Below are 12,160 nucleotides of genomic sequence, written 5' to 3'. Positions count from 1 at the left end.
CAAAATGTTCTTTAAACAAAGGCTTACCTGCTCTGATATGGCATTTTCACACTGGTATACATGTGTGGAGTCTGCAGAGTACAGTTGAATTCACAATGGCCATGTAGTTGAGCCCAGTCCTCAACCAAACAATCAGTCTGTCTTAAGAAAGAGAGAGAGAAAAGCAATTTGGCCTCTCACACCCTCTCGCACAGAGCCGCCCACCCAGGCTCTCTGACCACACCCACAGCACAGAGCCATTCACCCAGGCTCTCTGACCACACCCACAGCACAGAGCCTCCCACCCGGGCCCACTGATCACACCCACAGCACAGAGCCATTCACCCAGGCTCTCTGACCACACCCACAGCACAGAGCCATTCACCCGGGCCCACTGTCCACACCCACAGCACAGAGCCTCCAATATAACTGCTGTTATATTTTGCCTCAACTGCTCCAGTCACTCCAGCTGTATAAATGGACACCAGCATTGGTGAATCACATGTGTTGTCTGCTTAGCTCTGACTTGTTGAGCCTGTAGAATCACAGAGCAGCCCAACTCAAGACCCAATTGAAGACCATGGGTCTTGAGCTGTTAGTGTCTATTTGAAAACAGTTCCAAGCAGGGGAGGTATATATGCTCCATGTGTGCGATAAGTGGGACATGTTCAATATCTGGGGTAAGAGAACACGTGTGCTTGTTAAAGAGAAGCCTGGAGGGATCACTAGGGGGCGAGACAGGGGCGGACTAACTGGGGCACAGAGCTGGGTTCTGGAAGAGTGCTTGTCAGCCAAACCTGCCCTAGAATCCACTGTTCAGTAGCTGTGGTATATTTAACTGACAGTTGATGAATGTTGTGTGAACATTCATACAGTAAGTCATTATTCTGCTCCCATATAATAATTATTGCTTATGCTTACATCCCTTACATTATTGGAGTGCAAAACATTTGAAGATGATTACCCTGGCTCTATAACACAGTATTTCAGAATGGGTAAGACCAGTGGATACTGTATACAGGACAGTACTTTTTCTCCTATGGAAGGGCACTTAGGAGCAAAAGGTTGAGGGTGGAGGTGATGACACATTGTGTATTGCTATGAAATTTTGAAATTTCTTGGATTTCCTCAGCTCTTTCTCCAACAGCCCAGAAAGAAGGAGCAGTGTGCTCCACGCCAGTTCTTTCTCAGGCAGAGAAAGAGAGACAAAGCAGAAGAAGAAAGAAAAGATATGCAAGCTCTGCCCCTCAGGGATGAGTGAGTGGGGTGGGGGAGTGGGAAGCAAGAAGGGATATTGGTAAGATTTTCCTGAAGTAAAAGAGCGTAACCGCATGTACTGTACATGTAATATGAAGCCCAGCCTGTAATTATTCCTTCAGAAGCTGCCAGGTTAAGAGTGGCTTGTTAACCTTGTCCTGCAGAGGAGGTCCACTGGCACCATAATCCTGAAAGCAGAGCCAGTTCCTCTGGCCCTGCAATCACTGCTCATTTTCTTCACAGCCTTCAGAGCTGTGTGTGCAAGAAAATAGGGCGATCCAAACTGAAGCGAGAAGGACGTCTTCCCATCTTCCATAACAGTTCTATCTGAGTTCAACAGCTTTATTTTCCTTGGTTGGACAAAAAAATAAATGTAATCTCCACATAGCTTGTTGACTCTTTAACATTGTCATAGCTACAGTACATAGACCTGATTAGACAGGTTTTTAGTTTAGTTTGCAGGATTGTACAGATTAAAGCACTTATCTTAGAAACACAGATCGTTCTTCATGCCAGGAGTCACGATACAGGTCACTCCCAGTTTCATTGCCAGTGTCCAGCGCCATGAAGATGTTCTTGATATTTGAACGTGAAGATTTCTTGGAGGCATTTACTGATTAACAGCATCCCGCTAAGCAATCAGAATACTTTGGCAGAGTAAGTGCCTGTGGAGCTGATGGATTAAGGTTGACAATTACCATTCTAATATTCAAAGATTATTATGCATTTTTTTCTGATTAGAGTGCACACCCAGAGCATGATGGAAATGGAAGCCAAGATTTACCAGAAAATACACAATTTCACTGTTTTGCGTGGTAACAGTTCCAGTGCTTAATTCATTGAATGACAAAATTCAGATTTGCCAAACAATGCATATTAAAACCGAAACGGTAAGAAACTGTGCACTACGGGAAACATGATGGAAATGTGGGAACCAGCTGTTTACTGATGTATGTACGTTCAGTGGTGCGCAGCATGTCAGCACTCTCTAGCCCGCCCCAGCGTCCAGGGGGAGTCCGAAAGACGTCAGATGTCCTCGTCACGCGTGACACATCCCGTGGCCGAAGCCGCCGGGATTGGATTCCCAAACCACACTTCACCTCTGGCATGGACAAGACCTGGGATCAGATTTTCAAGCTCCTTCCCCTGTGGTCTGCGAGGAAACAAAGACAGAGGGCTGATTTATAGGTGCTTGCAGGGCAGAAGGCAGCCTGCCCAGGTCCGTACGGGAAGGCACGTGACCGATCCTCTGGTGATGGGCGTCTGCTCCAGGAAGCTGGACCTATTTCCAGAGCTGTGTCCAAAAAATTGGAACCGCAGTTCCCGGATCTGGTTCCAGAAAAAAAGAGAAATACAAATAAGGCCTTCATCCAAATTTATAGTCTCGATGTACATTCAAAGGGTTTCTGTGTGTTGAAATGCAGGATGTACAAGACATTGACGGCTCTCCAAGCGACAAGCCTTTCAGCACTTATAAATCTACTGTCCAATGTGGATTTCCCTGTAATAAAAACTTTTCTTTTTAATTCACTCCTTGGTGGAGCTCCTGTAAGAAAAGCATGTCACTATAAAAATTAAAAACCCCACATTTGAATTACACTGATTCATTTGGAAACGTTTGTATGTAACATTTTTTTTTATTAACTTATACAGTCTGTGTTTTAGGTGTAAAGGATAGGTGCTCTTTAAGAAAGCATATACAATTATACCAGGGATCTCCTCTGCTCCTGAACTCTAGTGTTTCATTCTGTCACCTTCAGCCAGGCATCCTCCTTCCTCTTCCTCACCATATTTACCAGAGAGGAAGTTTCCTCTCATCCTCTCTGCCCTCCCAGAGCTGGCCCCTATCTCTCCTTCAAGTTTAATCGGTACACCCTCCCCATGATCTGCATGCCCACCTGTGTTCCTGTGCACCTGCACACCTGTTTACTGAAGGGAAACAACCCCAGGTGAGTCAGAAGCTGCTGCACCTGCAGTTGGCAGTTGGGGAAACAAGAGTATATTATATACTGTAGATATGCAATACTACAGCATGTTGAAGCACTTCAAAATATCTGCAAATAAATAATAGAATAATGTCTTCAAAAAGATAGAAAGACTTAAAATTGTATATTTTGGGGTAAGAAAATCACTGGGGAAAATGGCAAACTGCAGCAAATTACAGATTAATTAAACTCTAAGATTTATTTAATTAACATATTTTCATTCCATACATTCATTCAATACATTTCATTCACAGCGATTTTTCTGGACACTCCACTCAAAGTAATGGGGATCCCCTCCACCACCACCAGTGCGCAGCCCCACCTGGATGATGTGACAGCAGCCATAGTGCGCCAGTACACTCCCCACACACCAGCTCTCAGTGGGGAGGAGAGCAGAGTGATGAAGCCAGTTCAGAGATAGCATAAAATATATTAAACTAGTATGTAAATTACCATTAAACACTAAAAATACCCTATTTGAATACACTTTGAAAAGGTTTACATTCTTAAACAATCTTGTAACCTGCAGTCAAATTGCTCAATGTAATATTGACGTGTCCGGGAAAATGAATAAACCCCTTATTCAATAGCTGCCTTTAAAACTCCTGTCATGGAATCCTCAGTCTTTCTGGTGTTTCCACATTTAGAAATCCCATAGATTTGATTTAGGTGACACAGACTATCCTGGCGTGTCCAGGCAGATTCCCTGTGACGAATATTGAAGAACCTTTTTGAAGGGAATCTACAGAAATATGTCAGTGCATCAAAACATTCTTTGTATGGTCATGACAGAATTCCCACTCCAGACTTCCTCACCGATAGCGTTTTTGTCACAGCATGCTACAAGCACAGAGAAAAATGCTACGAAATGACGGTTTTGCTGGGTTTCAATATAGTCTTTCATAGCGACAGTTTCCTTTCTTATCTTCCTCAAAACATTGCTTTTTATTGTTTTTTAAAGAAATTTCCTGTCTAATGTCCTGTCTACATTTTCCAATTTCCTGTCTAACGTGCACATAAACCCATGCCAGTCTGCCTACAGAGCAAACAGGTCAGTGGAGGATGAACTCTCCTGGGGCTCCATGATATAACATCTAAAAGCACCCAGCACAAATGCCCGGATCCTCTCTATTGACTACAGTTCTACCTTTAGCACAATCATTCCTCTCAAGCATTTTGATAAGCTGGCAGAGATGGGTATCAATCAGACCCATTGTTATTGACAACTGGATTTCCATTCTAATAGGAACAAGGGGAAGCTGAAGGGCACTATCTCTATGCCTCTCACCCTGAGCACAGGAGCTCCTCAGGGTTGTGTCTTATAAGATAAGAGATAAGATCACTTTATTAGCCATATACATATTGTACATTTCTTGCATTAGGAATTTGGCTTTTCACATACACACAGGCGGGGAGATAGAAGCTTGGGGTCAGAGCACAGGGTCAGCCATTTATACAGCACCTCTGGAGCAGCTGGGGTTAAGGGCCTTGTTCAGGGAGTCAACTGAGTAGGATTCCTCTGCCGGCTGCAGGAGTTGAACTGGCAACCTTCCAGCCACAGGCACAGTTCCTTAGCCACAGTGCCTCTGCTACTGTATTACCTCTGCTTTACTTTTTGATAGATAGATACTTTATTGATCCCGTGAGGGAAATTGCAGTGCAACACAGCTTTACACAGACAACACAGCCACTGTGTAACGAATGATACAATAATAATAATAATAGTACAATACATACAATACAATCAGTACAGTGAGGGGTGCACTAAAAGAGTTACTCACAGTCCGGATACACAAAGAACAAACTAGAACAGAACAGTATGCAGAAAAATCGTATCACACATATGAATATAAATATAGATGTTAATATAGATATAGATATAAATATAAATGTATTGCACGGGTCCCTGATATATATTGCACAAAAAACGGTTGTAAACGGGAAAAGAAAGAGAACAGATGTAGCAGTAGATGTGTAGATGCGTTCAGTCCAGAAACAGGTCACTGTCAATGTTGCCTCTGCCCAGACGCAAGGTGGATGCATTGTACAGTACAGTCTTATGGCAGAAGGCAAGAATGACCTCCTGTAGCGCTCCCTGTCGCACCGTGGATGAATCAGTCTATTGCTGAATGTGCTCTTCATTTCTACAAGCCTGTCATAGAGGGGATGGGAGATGTTGTCCATGATGGCCTCTAGTTTGGACACCATTCTCCTCTCAGCCACTACCTCCAAGGGGTTCAGGTCAGACCCAGTGACAGAGCTTGCTCTCCTGATGAGCTTGTTCAGCCTTTTAGAATCCACTGCTCTAATCCCAGGGCCCCAGCATACCACTGCGTAGAAAATGGCGCTCGATACCACCGACTGATAGAACATATGTAGCATCTTAGTACATACATTGAAGGACCTGAGCCTCCTCAAGAAGTAAAGTCAGCTCTGTCCCTTCTTATGGATGGCCTCGATGTTCTTAGACCATTCCAGTCTATCGTTGATGTGGACTCCCAGGTACGAGACCACCATCTCCACGTCACTCCCATGGATGTAGACAGGAGTAGGTTTGTCCTTTTTCCTCCTGAAATCTACCACCATTTGGACACATATGACTATTTTCACATAATCTCAGATTTAGTCAAAATGTTCACATTCGCTGCTGATAACACTCTCAGAGGGCTTGTCACGAACAATGATGAGCTGGTAGTGCATACCCGAATAAATTAGGGAATCAGGTCTGTGGTGTTGCCTCAATAACCTAGAATTGATGTCAGTAAAACAAAAGGACCTGTAATGACTTTGGGTGAAGCAAGGGTGCAGTCTCATTATTATACTGTATGTCACCAGTCAGTCTGTAGTGGTGGTGGAGAATCTTAAGTTCCTGGGCACCACCATCTCCACACTCTAAAATAGGGGGTCAACACATCCATTTGGTCCAGAAAGCTCACCAGAGGCTGTTCTTCCTGAGCCTGTTAAAGGGGTTTGCAGTGTCACATGACCCTCTTTTACAGATCTGTCATCACTGTGTGGTATAGCAACAAATCTGCCCAAGACAAGAAGAATCTAGAGAGGGTAATGTATATTTTCACCAGAATCTCTGTGGACTCACTCTATTTCTCTAAATTAAAACTCAAAGCTTTAAAAACCCACCCTGCCGGATCTCCGTTTACTGTACTTCTCTCCCCTCCGGAAGAGGTTTAGGTCTTACTGTACCTCTAAACAAGGACCACTACAAGTAACAGCACTTACACAAAGGCTGTGAGGTGCATAAACTCAATTTTTTAATTTTTGCAAGACTCGCTGTTATTCCATTAGTTCTCACTGTTCTTTATCTTCTTATTGTGTGTTTAAGACAGTGTGCAAAGATGTGTTGGGGGATGCTGTTTTTTTGCTGTTTTTTACTGCAGCTGAGCTCTTTACTTACATGAACCCTGCATTCAAGGAACAGGTTGCTTGGTTGGGACATTGGCACAGTGTGTGGCTCCCCTGCTGCATGTATTGACTTCTGTACAGGCTGCTTGGAAAAGAGGGTGGCACAGTGGTGTTAGAGACCACTCTGTTAGAGGACCACTCATACACATGCTTCATGCACGGTGCGCACAGACAACTGAAACTAGACACAGTCATGCGGAGCACCAGTGGACACCAGAGGGCATGTTTTCACAAATAGTTTCTACACAAATATAAAGGATGAAACAACTGCAATTTAAACACTTAAATGGAAAATATGAAAAACAAAATCGCAGGCTGAGTCCCTTTTTTTATTCCGACAATAAATCTACCTTAGAATTGTTTTTCTGTGCCTGCAATAAGATACAGTCACAGGACAGCCCTGAGCTGTATCTGTTGATAACTGTGGAGCTTGAAGGCCACGTTTGAACACCCTGGCTTTCTTATTCATCAATACCAGCTCCCAGCCGGTGAAGCGCCGCGCAGCCGCCATGTGCTTGCAGCATGAGGAGTGGAAAGACTGCTTTCAATAATGAGGCAACATGGAAGCAGGCCAGTCGACCCCAGGTGAGCACTGGCAAAGTGAGACCAAATAATACAGAGCTCCAGGGCCTGGGGGCTGTTTTCTTTTGTTTTCCACGGTGAAGGCATTTTTGAAGCCCTATTGTGATAATTGTCTGCAGTGTGAAAGCAGGGCTCGCTCAGCGGGCCCCTCACACAGGAACGGCCCCTTGCAGGGGGACTGGCGCACCTACGGCTCCTCCTGCCCATCGCGCTCCTCGGGCTGGGTCTGCTTCCATGAAAACCATGCTGGTTTCCAAACAAGCTGTTGCCTTACCTACAAGGGAGAAATGAGTTTTTTTGCTGTGGGCTGCGGTAGGTCATTTTAAACAGACTGCCTGCTGCACTTTCACAGCACAGTGAATGTGTCTTGTAATGGAGACCTTCCCCGCAGGTGGGAGACCGCTGTGCTGCCGGAGAGACATCTGCAAAGCTTGCCAGTCACTAGTTGCAAGGAGCGAAAAAGATTAGCTCAAAATATAAAGTCCGTGTATTCAACCTTGCCTGAAGGCACAGATCAAAGAGCCATTTGACAAATCTGGACCCCTAGCTGGTCTAAGATAGTTCCTTTCGGGCTGCTTTCAGTTTTAGGTGTTTACTTGGTTTTGTATCTCTTCAGATACCAGAAGGGTGTAAGGATGCAGAGATGTGGATATTCAAAGTATTCCTTCTTTTGTTTATTTGTTTTTTGGCCCAGGAGCTATGCCAGTGTATTGGCTCATTGTGTGGTTCTGTGTGGACTGGACAAGGACAAACAGGCCAGTGTCTGCTCCTGGACTTCCAGGCCTTCCAGAGCTGTGCGGGGCCAGCAAGCATACTGGTGTAGCGGAGCTGGTGTGGTGACGTCAGCGCCCTCACTGCGCGTAGCAGGGACTCCAGCTGCCTGGGCTGGGGGAGGTCTCCTTTAGCTTGCGCGGTTGGTGCCCTGTTGCGTTACGCCAGAGACCTGGGTTCGCGCCCCAGGTGCTGCAGGATGGGACAGAACAAGTGGCGGGGGGCACGACAACCCACGGAACCGTGACGATCACACGTGTGCTGTCTTTGAACAGATGCCCTAGGCAGGCAGTGGTCTCCTTCCAGCTTCCTGGGGTTTTAGCATTTTGTAAAGTATGTGAGGAAGTAACAGGGCAAAGGCACCATCTAACTCAATATATCCTGAGTTAAAAACCTGGGAATTTGTAAAATAATGTATGAACTCTTTTGCATATGACGAAGGTTCAATGATTCTACTTTAGAAAAAACAAGGTGTGGTATTATTAAAATAATACTTGTGGATTGGCAAGCACTCTTGCTACTATCATGAGTTTCAAATAAGGACTTTTCTTTCAAAAAAAATATTTTCAGTGTCATCCATACCTGTTTGTGAAATAATATGGCACTGGTATGCAGTTTGGAGTCAATCTAACTGTACAATTGGAAACACTGAGCTAAGAGCCAGTATTTTTTTTGCTAAATATAATTTTCTGGGCCCCACTTATCGTGACCTCTCCATAAAAGTATATGTATAATAATAAACGTTTTGAGACATAAAATATCAAACAAATTGGCATTTTCCCTGTTTTTATGATATAATATCCTACTGCTTCTCGTTTGAAGTTCAATTTAGTTTTTCTATTTTCCAGTTCTTTAATGAGTTTCTGTCTTTTATGATATTTCCATATCCTTCATTTTACCCCAATAAAATTAAAGGGAAAAGGACACGTTGAAGAAATGCCAAAAAACATTATTATTATAATTATCATACTTTGTTTCTTGGGTTTTCAATAAAGATACTTTATGTACCGATACTAGATCTGCGCATTTTTCAGCAGAAATGCAGACCCACATCACACCATAATATGTTCAATCACTAAACAATCATCCCATTGTGTTTCTGTGATGGGCAGGATACACAACGGACAAGACACCAGCCAACCGCAGGGTACACACACAAACACAGAGGTATAATTTAGGGACACCAATTAACACAGTGTGTCTTTGTACTGTTGTAAGAAACCCAGATACTATGGGGGGAATAACATGCAAGCTCCACACAGAAAGCACTCCAGCATAGTCAGACCTTTGACCCATGAGCTATGAGACAGCAGTGATAACTGACATGTCAGTACTGCCCCATTTGGAATCCACCCATTTGCAATTAGCAGATAAATAAGCAGGGCAAATATTTATATCTGCAGTGTATTATGACTCATGTTATGTGTGCATTATTAAGCCTCAAGTCACAATGTGGAACTGAACAGATAAGGACAATAAAAAAAAAAACATGACTAAACAGTACATGATTTATCACTGACAGAACTGAAAAGAAGACTGGATTCTGAAGTAGCATTGATGACTTGGGTGGTGTGGTGGCACTGTGGCTTAGGATCTGTGTGGGTGGCTAGAAGGTTGCTGGTTCAAATCCTGTGGCTACCAGAGAAATCCTACACTGCTGGGCTCCTAAGCAAGGCCCTTAACCCCCACTGCTCCAGGGGTGCTGTATAAATGGCTGATCTTGTGCTTTGACCCCAAGCTACTCTTTCCATGCCTGTGTGTCTCAGGAAGAGTTGGGGTATGTGAAAAGAAAAATCCTTAATGCAAGAAATTGTATATAGCCAATAAAGTAATCTTAAGACCATAAATCTGACAACTATGCACATGGTGAAAAAATAATTAAGTATTATGGAATACAAACAATTTCTATGCTCTTGACCATAATTTGTTCTCCCATCTGATGGGTTGCTTTTCTAAAGAAAAAAAAAAATAACGAACGAATTTAATGCTTATTGCTTATTGGGGTTGAATAGGCAATTGGCAATTACAATACATGCATGCACAGGAAGGGATATCATATTTTTATCATATTTTTACAACAAAGAAATATCAAACGTAATAAATCCTGAACACAGTGCCGACCTCGATTCCATCCCCATTCCCACAACAACCGCTCTCGGCAGTAAATCATGAAAGTGCTCCTTTTCTAGCTATTAATACAGCCAATTTAGAGACTCTACTTGAGGCCCACAGGAGGCATGAGGGATGGCGATTAAAAAGCAATTTAAGACGTTTTTTTTGGCTAATGGTTCTCCAGGACACGCGCGATCCGTCATGCGTGCCGGAGGAATCCAGGGAGGCCGTGCTTCCAGGATGAAAGGGCTGGGACTGTGCTGCCGCTCCGAACCGCAGTCGGAGCTGAATGACATCACCAGATGCTGCCGGCTGCACTACCTGCTCCCAGAGCTGGGAGGAATGGGGTGAGATTTTATGGCTCTTGGATGCTGCTGAACATCACATAATAATTATCACCTCTGTTCCACGCGGGACGGGGAGCAGGAAGAGAAAGAAGGAAAAGATGAAGTAGGAGTATGATTGCTGTGTGATGCACTTTTCAAAATGGGATTTTGCTGCTCTTTAGCCTTGATCCTAAAAGAAAACAAAAAAGAGTCAATCAATTGGTGTGAGATCATGATGTTAAAGAAGCTGCTTACCCTTAATCATTTATTCTGTCCCTTTAAAGGAGAGCTGCAGTCCCCGTTTCTCAGACCGGTCTTTTAATCTTGGTAACAAAATAAATTCACTGACATTATAGAAACATTTTACAAATTTTGAATTAAACACAAAATTGTGAACTTTGTGAAAGTCGCCACATTGTTGCAAACCCCTGTCTCGTCACGGGTTACAGTTCCCCTGAATGTGGTGCTCGCTAGTCACCATAATGGCTCATGTAATGCGAGACACTGGCGAAGGAGCGCAGGCTGTGCTGCACAAATGTGCCATCATGATCTGCACGCAGAGTTAATCAGTAAGTTATACTTCTTGGTAAAACTGTCTCAGAGTTCAAAGCAATATTTCTATGGGATCAAAAGAGATGTATTCACAAGCCTGCTTGTTTACAGTGTAATAGGGCCACATCATGTCATCACGTCAGACGTTTTTGTTTCCTTGTTCTGAATCCTAGAATATGGCACTGCACATACTTGGACATTTTGTCTATTTTGTGGTGTAAACTGGATTTACTACAGTATGTGCATTTTACTTTCACAGTGATTTGAAATGCACTCATCAATGCCGATTATTTCTAACCTGAAATACAAAAATAGTGTTGCAGTTCCCCTTCAAAGGATCTACAGTATTTCTCTCAGGACATAATTACATAGTTAGTAGGTTAAATTACCCACAGGGATCACCAGGCCTTGTTCTGTTAAATATCCTTAGTTTTAAGGACATAAGGAAGGTTATCAATGGGAGGGGGGGTTTTCAGATCATAGAGCGGATTGGTTTGATGATCTCATCAAGATACAGTACTTTTATACAAATCCATGGCACCACCTTTAACAGCCTGGCTGGGTAGCTTCTTCCAAACGTCTACAGTTCTTTATATGGAGTTTACTACAAACATTAAGGAGGGGCGACAGCTGAGAAGTTCAATGCTCCTCATTCCTGATGCTATTTCCTCAATAAAAATATCAACACCATATATGCACCTTTTATGCTTCTCTTTTTTGCCCCCTGCATCCCTCCTCCTCCTCTCTACCTGTGTCACTCCTCACTCTGCAGGGGGTCCCAGCCTCCTCAGCCAGAAGACAAGGGGCTGCAATTAGCCAAGCAGGTCAAGTCCAATTTACCAGAGCCAGACACTTAATTTACATGTTCAATATGCTTAATTCTTCGGTTTTTGAATACTCCCAAAGTAAAGATGTGCCTCCTGCTATCAGATTTATATAGAGTCTCGTAGACCTGTGTGACTGTTGCATGTTTGTTCGGGGCTCAGTGTTACTGACGTTTCTGGTTTTCTCTCTAGTTTCACACCAGAACTGCTCACTGCTAAATCATTCTCAGAACCCAAAACTAGTTACCCTACACCTAACACATACTCTGCATGGTAATTACAATAAGTATTTAAACACACATTTCTTACAGTGGTTATTAAAATACAATGAATAAAAATTAAATATGTCTGT

This window comes from Lepisosteus platostomus, chromosome 1, assembly GCF_059453375.1.
Source record: "Lepisosteus platostomus isolate fLepPlt1 chromosome 1, fLepPlt1.hap1, whole genome shotgun sequence".
In the NCBI taxonomy this organism is placed as follows: domain Eukaryota; kingdom Metazoa; phylum Chordata; class Actinopteri; order Semionotiformes; family Lepisosteidae; genus Lepisosteus; species Lepisosteus platostomus.
The sequence above is the reverse complement of the archived record's forward strand: the minus strand, read 5'-3'. Positions refer to the sequence as shown.